A 15,012-nucleotide genomic window follows, 5' to 3' on the forward strand; every position below is an offset into this window, starting at 1 on the left:
AAAACACAACAACTTTTAAAACAAAGTTGTTTTTTGCTTTTAGTCCAACATATAATTTCCTTTACAAAAGCAGGACTGAAGAGCAGAAAAGCAATGAGGCTGATGACTGTTTTTATCAGTGATTCAAACCTACAACTCATTTAAATTAACACAAGCTATTGTACTATTTATATAATGCAGCACACATTCATGCTGCATATTTCATATTTATGTTAACTGACCTGCTTCCCATGTTTGTTTGGCTCCTGCCTGGAGTTGTGTTCGTAAAGAAGCAGGTCACATAATGTTACACGGGTTACATTCCTCCTCTGCTCTTCTGTGGTGACGTTCAGATTATCAGTGTGATACTCGGTGTTTCATGTTCGACTGACATTTGCTGAACTAACAAGAGTGTCTGTGATAAGTCAGGAACTTTTAATATGAAATACAATGTAAATAAGCATTTTATTTTAGTTAATTGTTTGAAAATGAAGCACGTCTTTCATTTTCCTAGAAAAACAGAAAATTCCTCAACTTTATAAATAAAAGCTGTTCCTGCTTTTCTCTTATTTAAGCTTTGCATGTTTGATTTGGCAGACTTTTTACTGCCAAACTGTCATATTGGCCCTTTTTCGACATGGCACCAAAGGGATTTCTGTCTCCTCCTGGAATCAAACCTATAATCTTTCACTTAGAAGAAATATGTGCAAACTACTGCACTAAAAATATGGACATTACCATCACAAGTAAAGCACACAGCGTCATATTGGTCAGAAGACTTGCGCCCTCTCAGACACCACATCCTGTGACTAAACCACAAATTCTCACTTTGTCCAAAGAATGAAGTGTGTGGATCTGCAAGATTTTTGTAGGGAAGCCTCGAAGTAAAACAGTGAGTAAGCACAGAAGAGAGGAGAGAAATGTAGTGTGTTTTAAAAGGTTATTAGTTAGTAAGCAACATTATGCACGGCCTTACAGGAAGAGCCCTCTGGAAAGACGTGTAAACACAAAAAACAGTTTCATTCAAACTGTGAGTCCAGAGTAAAAGAGTTTGATGGTTTAAGAAAAGACAAACTTTCTTTGAAAATGATGAGTAATCATGACAATTTGAGACATGTAACAAAACTATGCATGAAGCCATGATCATGTGCAACAATGAGTTCCAGTCAGAATAGCAACATAATATGATGCACAATCTACACACCACCATCAAACTGCACAAAACTTTGTAAAATTCTATTGAATTTGAAAATTTCTAAAACCCATATGGAAGTTTCAAAGCCTTTTCACAGCGATGTTGTCCTGGGAGTTGTTTTCATAGGTTTTAGAATTCTGACTCATTTCCTGATTATGCAGGCAGAGAGTTTCTGTTCTGCTCGCTGAATCGGTCTTAGTGCCGTGTTGATGTTGAACTGACAGTTTTGTAGTGAATATATGTTGGCTGCTGAAGGATTGTGTAAAGGTTCTCTCTCACAATAAAGAGTCACACTGCATAATTATGTTAATACATTTTTATATTATAATTATATTCCCAGCTGGATAAAAGCAGTCTTTGAATATTTTGATCTTCCTGTATCCACTGTTTGTTTATTTGCCATTTAAAAAAAACAATAAAAACAAAACAAAAAAACTCAGCTAACACCCTGAAATAGAAATGGATATAAAAGATGGAAATAGATCTGTTTTCTTTTCTTTTTTTTGTAAGTAAGTTACTCTCAGAGTGCTGTCTCATGGACAGATAATCCAGATGTTTCTGACCTAGAACATCCACTTGGGATAACCTGTGACTTTTCATTGTGTACATAAATCCTAGAATAACTCCAGTTACTGATTCCAACCAGATAAATGGAAACATATTTCTGTTGAACCCCAAGCATCTAAAATATTTAAAAGATCGTTTTTCCCCTCAGAAAAATAAACTTGAATCTATACAGTATATAAGGAAACATTGTGATAATAGTTTAATCTCATATCACATCATCTGCAGTTAACTCAAATCATAAATTACATCATACAGTTTACAGTTTCTATTGAAATTAAACTCTTAATGTAGCCACAAATATAACAATTACACACAGACAGATTTTAATGCACAAATAAGCTGAACCTATGTCCACCTTAAACAGGTGCAGTTTCTTGTATAAGTGAGGATGTGCTGCTATTTAAACTACATATAAAGAAAAGGGAAGACATTATAGCATACAATACATGCATCATACAACCAAATAAACACTTAAATGTTCATTTAATAGAGCAGCAAATAACCTTTAATCATGTCATAGTGTCTTGTTCTTCTTTTGACTGCTCCCTTTAAGGTTTCACAAAGATGGATTATCTTGTCATAGCCTGCTGTATGCTTGCAGAGTGAGGACTCACATACGAGGATAAACTTTAACAGCAGATTTATTGCTGAAACCCCAGAACTCACAATACAAAACTTGGAGACCACGAAACACTAGGGACCAATATCACTCAAGGAGAGCACACAGATCCAGAGGAAAAGAAAAACTGAAGACTTAAATAAACACATGAGGTAAGAGTAGAGTGGAAACACCTGAGGAGCACAGCTGAACAAAATCTACTAATGAACCAAGGAGGGCAAAGCAGAAAATGACACACAAACACAACCACAGAGATGCAGACTAAAATACAACTAGACACAAGAAAAGGGTGAAGAAACAGAGACATGACAGAGCCAGGGAATAGCGAGCGAGAGAGGGAGAGGCAGAATGTGACAGACAGAAAGAGAAACAAGTGCAACAACCACAAGTAGAAGCAGAGCAAAGCAGAGTTTCCACACCGTCATACTGGTGAGGAAGTCATTTGGCTGACAGTGTGCGGTAGAATGTTTTAAAAGCAGAAAGCCTTGCAACCGTCCTTGTAAGAAACCTGTTGTGGCTACTTCAACCAGAGAGAAAGATGTCACGTTTAAGATATTTGTACACACAGAAAGACAAAGAGAAAATTATCAGAATTGTGAGTCGAACTTAATCATTGTGTGTAAACGATTAGTATTTATTTGTTTGGGTGGAGGCATTTGTAAAATAGTTTCACGTGTGGTCAAATTACTTTGTATTTTTATGTGGATTGAAGCACACGGGTGTGAATCCTCAAAAGTTACAAACAAATCATCGGACACATTTGTAAAGCTTAGTTTTGGTTGGTGGATAATATTGTACACATTTGCAACCCTTCTGAAGACAATTTCTCTCCATACATCTCCACCCAATCCACGCTACTTGCACTCTTTTATACATGTCTCTAACATGGAGACAGAGACACACAAACTTGACCAAGACAAGTGGAGAATAAACAGAGACATGACTGGGGTAAGAGATAAGACTGACTTTCACATGAGTCGCTGAGGACAAACACAAAAGGAACCATGAATCAGAAAAACAAATACAGAGACACTAAAAAGAAGTGAACTCAAGACTAAACCGCACAAAGCTTAAACTTAAATAATCTCTGGAAGCAAAGGAAAGAATCATGAACCCACACCAAACTCAAAATGTTGGGTCAGAGACTCAGGACCTAGACATATCTGCTTCCATTATACTGGACATCCTCCTCTGTCACATCAACCCACTAGTGATGGGAATTCTGGCTCTTTTTAGAGAACCGGCTCTTTTGGCTCGGCTCACTAAGAAGAGCCGGCAATTTGGGCATCCAACCGGCTCTTCAGGTTGTTTTGTTGCTTTAATTTATTTATTTTCAACAACAATATAAAATTATGCACAAAATGAATTAGTAATGTAAAAAAAAACAAAAAACAAACGTGTATATGTATATATACAAAGACATATGGTGGCCCCTAGAGACAAAAGCACGTACAAACTCCGAAGCACTGCATGAATAAACTGGGATGATTTTTTGGGAGTGTTTTCCTGCTTGGAATCACATACATATGATTCACTGCATGAATAAACTTTCTGAATCCTTTATCATCCGCAACTGAAAATAGTTGTGGATGATCATTATACCTTTCTAATCTGATGATGTTGTTTCTTGTTGTTGCCCCTGGCTCTCTCTCTCTCTCTCTCTCCCTCCTGCTCTGTTCCTGTGCTACTGCGAGTGTAACTACCTCCCTTGCCCCCTCTGCTCAGCCCAAGCACAAGGCTCACATGCAGAGTGAAGCAAAAAAAAATGAGAGAGAGAGGGTGAGAGAAAGAAAAAATCACTACAACCCACCGCATGTCTTCCTTTACCCCATCCATGACGTTTTCCTTCTGTCTGGCAGGTGCGAGGGAAAGAGAGGTGAGGACCGGATGTTACTAAAAGAAGGCGTCTAGCCTGGATAGCAGCTGTGAGACGAGCTGATATCCAGTTCTCTACCAGCCACAGATATCTGTTGGTGTGGTCCAGACATTCTCATTCAGGCAAATTCTAAATAAGTTCATATCACTCTTTATAGCCTGTTAGTTTTATTTTCAATGCGCTCTGAGGACATAGAAAATTAGAACAAACATCCTAATGAGTGATTTTGTAGATATACGTTCTATTTATAGAGTTTCTAATTGCTAATATTTTCATTATTGCAGGCAAACCAGCCTATGAAATGAATGAGACAAATCCTGACTGGGTTCCAACGCTACACATGGGGCACTACGAAATCCCTGCTTCAAACAAACCACCATGCCAATCAGATTACTTCTTCCATGTGAGGGTGAAGAGGTGACCCTTCTGGATAAGATGGTGAAGGTTTGCGTTTTGGTGAACATGTGCCCCAGTGTGGTAGTAAAACCAGGGGAAAATACTCTTGTTAAATAGTCTTAAAAGTGTTGTGCTGTATATGTAGCAATAGGTTTTCAAAAGAGACAGTAAATTACAGAATGCTAGTAGTGGGTGATATTATTTAAATGCTGTTGTGATTTTATGTGAACATTTTGTCATTTATAAACTATACATGACATTGATTCTACATTGTAACTGATGTGATGTTCTACAAAGGGGTTTTAATTTTTTTTTTTTTAAAAAGGCAAAAAATGTGTTTCTTTATTCAACTTTTGAACAGTGTTACTTAGTAAGTACATACACAGTAAATGCAAATTATTTACATGGCAATGCACTTCAGCCACAAATGTAGACCCCCCCTAAATAAAACATTATGGGTTATTCAGAACAGAACGATGCTTGGAGAAATATTGTCCCATCAGCTGAGACGACTCCTCCACAGTAGCAGGTGGAATTTTTCTTTTTTGAGGACGGCTTCTTTTACCTGTCACTACAGATGGTCTGTTTATGTTTGATTGAGAGCCTTTTTTTATTCAGCTGGAAAGGAGAAGTCTATCTTATGGCCAACCTCTGGCTGTATCTTGGCCATATTACCCAGCAAAACCCAGTATGCAGGTTCATCTGTAACAGTCCTTGTGCCACAGATCCTCACTGTTTAATTTAAACAGAAAAGCGGTGACATGGGTGCAGGTCTCCGCGTCTGATTACAGCTGCAGTGGGCAGCTTCAACATTCCCTGTGATGCTCACAATGACCCATGGCTGCAATGCTGGTTCATTCAGTCTTTGAGAGTGCAGTACCTGAAACATACAAAGACAAAGTTAATTTAAAGACAAGGACTTTAATGAGCCAAGGCTGACACACATGTGTTTTATCTACTTTCAAATCCATTTATCATAAATGTAACAAATAAAGTGTTTAGAAAGTAGAATAGAATAGAATAATCCTTTAATTGTCCCACACTTTGAAATTTGGTTGTATCAGCAGCAAAAACACACATACAAACAGAATAGGACACAGAACAGAAACACAATTTTTACATATTTACATGATGGACAATAGTTACCAAAGCAGAGTACTGTACAGTTATTAAAATTAGAGTACAGATAAGTGGCAAACACAGGCTGTACTTTGCAAACAGAGCAGGATACTGAAAGATGTTTAAATAGTTAAGAATATTTAGAATAATTAGAAAAGTGCAGATTGTGTATTTTACCTGTGCATTAAAAAGTATACATGTAACTTCCAATAAGTTAGTGTATATACAAACTGAGAAAAGTAATGTGCAAGTTATAACAGTAGAAGTTGTTGTTGTTGTTTAGTGTAATTTCTTTAACCATAAATAACTAAATCCTTCAGGACAATGTCACATCAGTGCACTGAACTCACAATGTTATCCCTCTAACAGCCTTCACATGTTCTCACGGTCATTTCCCCCTCATGAATGAATTTATGCTGCACTAATCTGAATGTTCGGGGGGGAAATCAAACGGATTTTACTCGCAGTACTCAAGCTGACTTACCTTTGTTTGAATGACGGCGTACTCACAACGTGGAGGCTCAAAAATAGCCAAATCTTGTACCCAATCCTTGGTGAATTGGATGTGAGCCTCCAGAGATTTATAATTGCAAAATTGGTTTGCTGTGTATGCGCTGACTCCACAGACAAGGTACGAGAATATATCATGATAAGTTAATAAGGTTTCTACTCCACAGCCGTATTTCACATTCCACATTTCCAGTGCACGCCATTTTTTGCAAGTACCGTCTCTTTGCATCCGGATGCAATCTGTCTCTATACAGTCCTTCTTTTTTTTTTTTGAGCTGCTTTTAAGTATGGTTTGTAGCAATCTTCCTTCCAACACAGTGTGTTTGTTTTGATTCGTGGGCTGCCAATATGGTGCTGCGCTCCCACAATGCATTGCAGGTGGTGATGGTCCTCTTTATGGGCTTTTTTTGCCGGCTAAGGGGGGTGTATGCTGGTATGAGGAGCAGAGAAAGGTGGTCTGACTGGCCCAGGTGGGGGAAGGGTGTGGCTCTGTAAGCGTGCTTGATGTTGCAACACACATTGTTGGGTCTGCACTTCCACAGGCCCCGCTGGTTTAGACACTTATTCCCGTTAACGACAAGGAAGCAAGACAATCAGCGATCAATCGATTTTACTTGCGCAAGGGAGACCCGGTCGGTGTCTCAGAAAAGCACTCTGACTCCAACCGCAGAATGACCCCGACTTAGGCCTCCGCTTGCTGCCTTTTATTGAAAACCGTTACAGCACACACAAGCACCACCCATTGTAAAAAAAAAAACAACCTATGGTTCTAAAAGATAAGGTACTATGTGTGTATGTGAGTGCACGTGTAAGCACGTGTGTATGTATGTGCGAGAATGTGTGTGTGTATGCATGCGAGTGTGTGTGTTTGTGGGTGCGTTTGTGTGACCTCCTGCTCACCAAAAGGCAGGAAGCTTACTAAACAAGAAGTAATCTTCACATTGGACGTCCCTATAATAAAACACTACAGCCTCTGCCACCAGTCAACAGGCTGGGGAGGGCAATAGCAACAAAGGAATGTACTTGATCTTACATTTTCAACTAAGACTTACAAATTTAAGTAGCACAGTGACAACATTTAACAATTTGACTCCAACACACATGATCCAGAGTGTTTTCCTGTCTTGTTTGGCATTTTACATGCTGGTAAAATTTTGGTGAAACAGTCTTGAGATTTTCCTTATTAAAGTCCCCTGCTATGATGTGGATACCATTAGGGTGGGCGCGCTGATGAGAAGCGATGGCATTTAGCAGCAGAGAGAGAGCTGTGTTTACATTAGCGGCCGGTGCTATATAGACTGCCATGATTATTACAGCACTTAGCTCTCTGGGCAAAAAAAGGTCTGGAGAGCAGTGTCTGTCCACAACAGTGCTGTTGTTACACCAACCTTTGTGCATTTAGATGCAGAGTCCCCCTCCTCTGTTCTTCCCGGAGTCACTGTTCTTGACCCATCTGTGTAGCATGCGGCCTGTAGCTGCACTGTGGCATCCGGGATTTGTGTACATAGCCAAGTCTCGGTAATGATAAGCACCCAGCAGTGGAATGTTGCGTGTGCGATGGAGATGGTCATCTTTGTTTGGAAACCGATGTCCAATGTCTCCAGACGACAGTAACGTCCAGTTGTGCAGGTAGACGCATGTACAATGTACGATAAGCACAATAAACATACAAGAAGGCACAAATAGGGAGAGCTGCTGTAAGCCGCTGCGTCTGTGCGTGCCGCCATCTTGGTTCATAAAAGACTCTGTAAGCCTGAATAATTTAAGCCAGAGTGTAACTCCGAAATGACAACACAGGCACGGCTTCTTCAAGACGGGCGCTTCGCTGCATTTATTGAACGCCGTGAAAACTACAAACATAAAACACAAAGGCTTTAAGCGCTTCAGTCTATCAAAAGTAACACTTGTGCTTTAACAACAAAAATTACCTCGTGGCCGCCTGCCACTTCGGAGGTCCTATAAGAATACCTTTACAGTCTTGTTCATTCTAAATTAAAACATTAAAATAATTAGAACACCATACATTACAAATATTCACAATATTACAATACAGTTATGGCAAATGACAAATACCTTGTACAGCTGGTAGACTAACCAGGCCTTTGCAGATAGCTCGCTGAACTCCTTAGCGTGATTATTAAACGTGGACTCACAGCCTATACTATCACGCCCAAACCTCGCGATAATAGTGGTGTAACAAAACTTGTTCTTTGTGACAAGATAAACACACCCTTACAATATTGACCACAGAAATGTACAAGCAAGAACATTTTAACTGCTGGAACCATCTATTAAACTTCTTTATACATAAGCCATTTCTGTGACACTTACACAGAGAGTGGAACAACATAATTTAAAAATACAGTTTACTTAATTCATCTTGAAAAGAAGAAGAAAGGAGATAATCCTCATCTTGTTAGTAACACCAAGCTCCTGGGGGTACAGAACACTTTGTCCAGATCACTGCAAACCAGAACTGCAGTAAAGAGAACATCCTCACCATCAGTGTTGGTCAAGTTACTTGAAAAAAGTAATCAGTAACTAATTACTGGAAGAAATTTGTTTAACATTTAAACCTTTTTAACATTTTAAACATTTTTCTGCATATTCCAGCATATAAAATAAAATAGCCTTTTGTGTTTACACTGAATCTTTCAAATAGATGCAAGTAAAACACAACAGAAAATGAATAAAATCAAAGACTCAGCGGTCCTGTTGCTCTATTTTCACCTGTTTAGCAGGAGTGGGGCAGGCGGATGTTTGCCCTGGTGCAGGTGTGTTGCAACGGTCATGTCGGTGGAAGGATCCTGGAGTTTCTCTGTGAATTTCACATTCCCGTGGCAGCGCACTCGGTGCTTGCTCAGAAGTTTGGGGGGGTTTTTGCTGTAAAAAGTGTTAGGATGCCTGGGTCGTTGACCCAGGGTTTTTGAGTTTATTATATTATTTATAATTTCTAGTCTTTGGGTTTTGTTAGAGTCATGTCTTATGGTTTGTCTCTGTGTAATCCTTAGTTGCTGTCTCCCCTGTCCGCTATATCCCCGTGTCCAGTCAGTGTCTGTGTCTGCCCTGGTCCCACGTCTCTGTTCCCTCTGTTGTAGTGCCTGCATTTGAGTCTATGTCTTTGTTTAGTCTGTGTTATGTGTTTCCTGTTTTACTTTGAAGGTCTAGTGTATGCTGGCATTAGGTATTTTCTGTTCTGCAGCAGTTTGCCCTCTAGTGGTTGGTTTTGTGTATTTTTTCTACTCTGTAAGATCTAGCCAGAGGCAGTTTCACCTCTGTTAATCTGCTGCCATCCATGCCTTCACAAGTTGATAAACGGCATCATCTGTGAGTAATATTGTTTGTTATCACTGAGACAACTTGTGTGCATTATTATTTGTTGTGAAGGCGTGATATAGTTTGTAGTTAGAATTTAATTTGAATGCATGTATAACCTAAGCTAGTAAGGTTAAGCTAGCTCATATGCCATGTGCTTTCTTTAACGTTTTGATCATGAGTGTGATTTCATTTGATGTTTTATTCGGGCACTCACTAAGCAGATAAATATTGTGCTCATATTTTTGAATATGTGTTTGTTATACTGTATATTGATGCAACATTTTTATTGATTTATTTCTGGTTTTGTCAACAGTTTCACACTTTTTCCTTATTAAATCATCCAACTCAACACATTGGCCTGTTCCTTGGAATTTGATTAGGACAGTGTTTAGCTGTCTGTATAGCTGAGTCTACGTTCACGAGGACAACGCTTAGTGAGGACAGAACACAGTGTGTTCAGTTTACGCTTCCTTGTCTCGTCAGTTCTGATTTGCCCCAGCTGTGTTTCCCTCCTGTTGTCCATTCCCTGATTGCTCCCTCTATGTATTTAAGCCCTGTGTTTCTAGTTTGTGTGAAAAGCTGCGGCCTATGAAACTCATTCATTCATTTTGAAGGTACTTATACATATTTGTGTCCAGAGGATTTCATCTGGATCCATGGAAAGGACTCGTTCACCGTTTGTGGTTGGGAGGGAGATTGAATTATCAATTTTTAATAATAACTTGTGCACTTTCGATAAAATTGTAGGGTTACAGAAATGTAAAAACTCTTTTACCCTTTGCTACAGTTTAATGCACTTTTAGTACGTTATATTAATTATAAAAATCAACAGGGTAAACAGTTGAACAAATCAAACCTTTAGCTGACGTGCGTGTGTCGGTGTGTGCATGACTTCATCTGAAAAGGCTCTTATTTTCTTTTCTATAAATTGTAATGCATAATAACATGCCATCTCTCAAGCTGGTGTAGGCTTTTGCCTTCCTCTACCTTATCTCATTACAGCTCTAGCTCTGATATTCCTTTCGCAATTTTGAGTTAAATCCTTTCTGCCTCACTCTGCCCTCTGCTTGACTTTGAAAGCAGGAGTTAGTAAGCCCGTCCACTGCAAAGGAAGCTGAATTCAAGTTCTTTTTTGGAAGTTACTATTGAAGTTAAAATTTCTACCCATTAATGAATTCCAACTTAAAGTTAAAACTCAAGTTGAAGAAACAATTTGATTTTTTTAGCAAAAGAATCAGAAAAGTCCAGTGTGTCGGCTCAAATTTATGTATAAAAGTATTATTTCAGTTTGAATTCCTCACCCCTGTTCAAAATGGTAAGACACTGAGAACTCACTGAAAAGGAAAGAGTTCACATTAAAACACTTTGTGATGCTGGTTGGTGTTTGAGACAAATAGGGTAGTAAAGTGTTTCCATAGTGTGTTTAAGTATGGAGTTGATTGCAGCTGTAGACACTAAAGCTGTTGTGCCAGCATGTCATACTAGAGGATCGTTCTTTAGATACAAGGAGCGAGCGAGCCAGAAACCCAGGACACAAAGATGAAGCAGGGCTGATCAGAAACAGTTTATTCCCCGAGATGCACAGCAGGGATAAAACAAACCAAATACTAAGAAAAGAGAAGTATACAATAAAAAGTTCTCAACATGATAAAGTTCCACCAAGTGTAGAAAAAGTTATTCTAAAACTTGTAAAAATACAATTTTCTGCATGCACTAAAATCCCACCCAGTCCCACGATGTAACTATCCCCCAACCCAGGATGAATGTTTGTTATGGGTTTACAAGCAGTCCAGAAATTCCTTCTCCAGAGCGGGGTTCATGCCAGCCTCGTCCCAGGCAGACGAGGAGGAGCACCTATCCCCCTCTCGTTCCTTCACTGGGCCCATCACATCACATCCCAGCCCAGCTTTCATTCTGCACTAGAGTCCGTCGCTCGATGCCATCGCGGATCCCGTTGCATCATCACCGTGTAAATAAACAGATAGGGGCCATAACCACCGTCCCAGAAGCCGCCCTGGCTTACAGCCATGGTGACCCTCTCCCAACACGGCTGCACCCCGTGAACAACAGAGGAGACACTACTCACATATCCATGCAGAGGTGCCCTGCTCTCAATCACACGCGCTGTCTCCTACTGACTGGGTCGGCACGTCACGCTGACCGGTCTGTCTCTAGATGAGACGTTGCTCCCCCACGATCAGGCAGCGGGTCCCTCTTTTGCACCTGGCCTTCATGCATTTCTCTTCATATATGGAGCCTCGCTCCCTCCAGTGCTCCGCTAGCTTCCTTTTAATAGGTCCTTTAAACAGCTGCTAGGCCACCTCTGGACACACCCACGCCTCAGGAGGTGATCACTATAATTTAATTTGTCCCATGCTCACCTAATCCACAGTGGATTAAAACAATGTCAAACAACACATTAAAAACATGCAATACAAACAGAATAAAATCATGCCAATAAAAACTGCACTCACAAGTAAACAATAAAAATCAGAATAAAACCAATATAAAAGATAAATACAAATTTCCACTGTGTGACACAGAGACTCACATAATGTGCCGAAGAGGAAGAAATGAGAGGGGAAAAAATGATGTTCATATTGAAACTGAAAGATTTCTTAAGGCTATTGCAGGACATACGAGAGAAAACATGAGAGAAAATAAAAGGTCATGAAAGGAAAAAAACAAAAATATTTTTTAAGGCTTCATTCTGTCTTAAACTTTGAAACTCAACCTTGTTTAGCTTTGTCACTGAGTCCTGCCCCTCGAGTTGACATTCTTGGTGTACTTTGACAGACAGTGACACTGAGGTGGCACATATATATGCCACCAATATATGCACACATATATCTAGGCAGATATATGTGTGCATATTTCAACGTCTGATGCAGAAAGTATTGTTTGGAGTGAGAAACTGTGAGGCATACTTGGATGACATTGTCATTTATTCTCCAACATGGTCAGAACATCTGGAAACGCTCTCTGGGGTGTTCAGACGTTTTTGTGAATCTTCCCTCACATTAAACCTCTCTAAGTGTGAGTTTGGCAAAGCCACCATTACTTATTTAGGGAAACAGGTCAGACAGGGGCAGGTGCGCCCTGTTGCTGCGAAAGTACAGGCCATTGTTGATTTTCCTGTCCCGCAGACAAAAAGAGCTCTGCGTCGTTTTTTGGGAATGGCTGGTTTTTATCGAGGTTTTTGCAGAAATTTTTCTGATGTGGTTAGTCCCCTAACTGATCTTGTTAGCCCCTTAAAGCCTTTTATTTGGTCTCCAGCATGTCAGGTGGCACTTGAATCTGCCAAAGCATTGTTGTGCAGTGCACCAGTGCTAGCTGCGCCGAATTTTGAGCGCCCTTTTAAACTAGAGGTTCATGCCAGCTCGTGTGGCGCAGGCGCTGTTCTGTTGCAGGAAGATGGTCACGGCGTGGATCATCCCGTCTGCTACTTTTCAAAAAAGTTTAACAGACACCAGACCCATTATAGCACCATTGAGAAAGAGGCTTTTGCCTTACTCCTTGCGTTACAACATTTTGAGGTCTATGTTGGGTCAAGTGTGCTGCCTGTGCAGGTGTTTACCGATCACAACCCACTGGTGTTTCTTTCCCAAATGCGCAACTCCAATCAAAGACTTATGCGCTGGTCTTTGTTATTGCAAGATTTTAACTTGGAGATCAGTTACAAGAAAGGGAAAGATAACGTGTTGGCTGATACCCTGTCTAGAGCACTTTCTCCTTGAATTAAACATTTTGGGGGTAATGTTGATTCTTGGGAAAGGGGGTGTTACGACTGTGACCGTAATCATGTGTGTGAATTTGAGTGTCCAGGTGCTCCTCCGGGGTTGGTGCACCCAGGGTGGATGGCTCACACCGATTGGCTGAGGACTGGGAGGCAGCGGATAAGAAGAGACCACCAGGGACTGTCAAGGGATTCATCCTCGGCCCAACCCAACCGGCAGACCATTCACTGTGTCAAAATATTATGTTAATGTAAGAGCATGTAGGGGTGGACCGCCTTTTTGTTTGATCAGTTTTCTCCTGTTTTTGTTAGGCAGGGAGGAAAGTGATTGTCGTGTTTATTTCCTGAGATAGGTTACTTTTTATTTGTTGTTTTGGCCTTGGGTTCACCCTGAAGTTATGGTATGCTCCCTTCCTTTGTTTAACTGCACTTATTGTAAATAAATCACTGTCACAAAATATTAAGCGTGTGACGTGCTGCTTGGGGTTGGACGGGGATGGATCACTTTATGTTGTGGTCTGGCCGCGCCTAGACGGGCCATAACAATATATTAATCACATATATATTTAAATTTAATATCACTGGAATAAAATGCTTAGCATTCATCTTTAAAACACAGGGATAGGTTGCTTTTTTAAGTAATTATGATTATAAACATGTATTATATTATGGGGCGACCGTGGCTCAGGGGTTTGGGAATCGCATCTGTAACCGGAAGGTCGCCAGTTCGATCCCTGGCCTCTCTGTCCTGGTCGTTGTGTCCTTGGGCAAGACACTTTACCCTACTTGCCTACTGGTGTTGGCCAGAGGGGCCGATGGCGCGATATGGCAGCCTCGCTTCTGTCAGTCTGCCCCAGGGCAACTGTGGCTACAACCGTAGCTTGCCTCCACCAGTGTGTTAATGTGAGAGTGAATGAATAGTGGCATTGTAAAGCGCTTTGGGTGCCTTGAAAAGCGCTATATAAATCCAATCCATTATTATTATTATTATTATTATAATAAAGCAGAAGCAGGACAAAGAGAAGATGTCTTGGTGTATGCTCAATTATCCAGGTAAGGAAATCCTCACCTTTCTCCTACTGAAACCAAGATAACAGAATAAACTTTTTAGGACAAAGAGCAGAGTTTCCACACAGTCATATGGGTGAGGAAGTAACTGTGGCTGGCAGTGTGTGGTAGAGCATTTTGAAAGCAGAAATGCTTAAACTTAAATATCTGTAATAGAAATGCAAGTGTAAGCTGTTGTTTCTTGTTAGTCTCAAAGTCAAACAGCACAAACTCTTAAATACAAAAGAAAAACATTTTAAATTTTGATGTAATTTTTCATTCATCACCAACACTTTTTAAGCCACGACTAAGACATCCAGACTGATGTCTCTGTGTATCTGGATGGTGATTACAATTATTGTTAGAATCTGAAAAGTCTGAAGTAATGACACATCACAATCAAGAACATCTGTTAGTGACTAAACACAATGACAGTAAAAGGAATGTGCATTAAAAATGCTACAGGAGGAGTCATATTTGACACAGTTTATTGCATTTGTATTCTGTTAACACGCTTATGCAGAGTATACACGTATAAATCTGTGAACCTGTTTCAAAGAGCTGGAGTGTCGTGACTGAATGGTCTCAGTTACAACAAAACAGTGAAAGTAAAGGCATGTAATGATCATCCAAAACAATTTCTTTTAGAC

The sequence above is a fragment of the Aulonocara sp. 'chitande type north' Nkhata Bay genome, linkage group LG23 (genome assembly GCF_057382095.1).
Source record: "Aulonocara sp. 'chitande type north' Nkhata Bay isolate Kocher_YH1m ecotype deep benthic linkage group LG23, A_spYH_male_GT1.1, whole genome shotgun sequence".
In the NCBI taxonomy this organism is placed as follows: domain Eukaryota; kingdom Metazoa; phylum Chordata; class Actinopteri; order Cichliformes; family Cichlidae; genus Aulonocara; species Aulonocara sp. 'chitande type north' Nkhata Bay.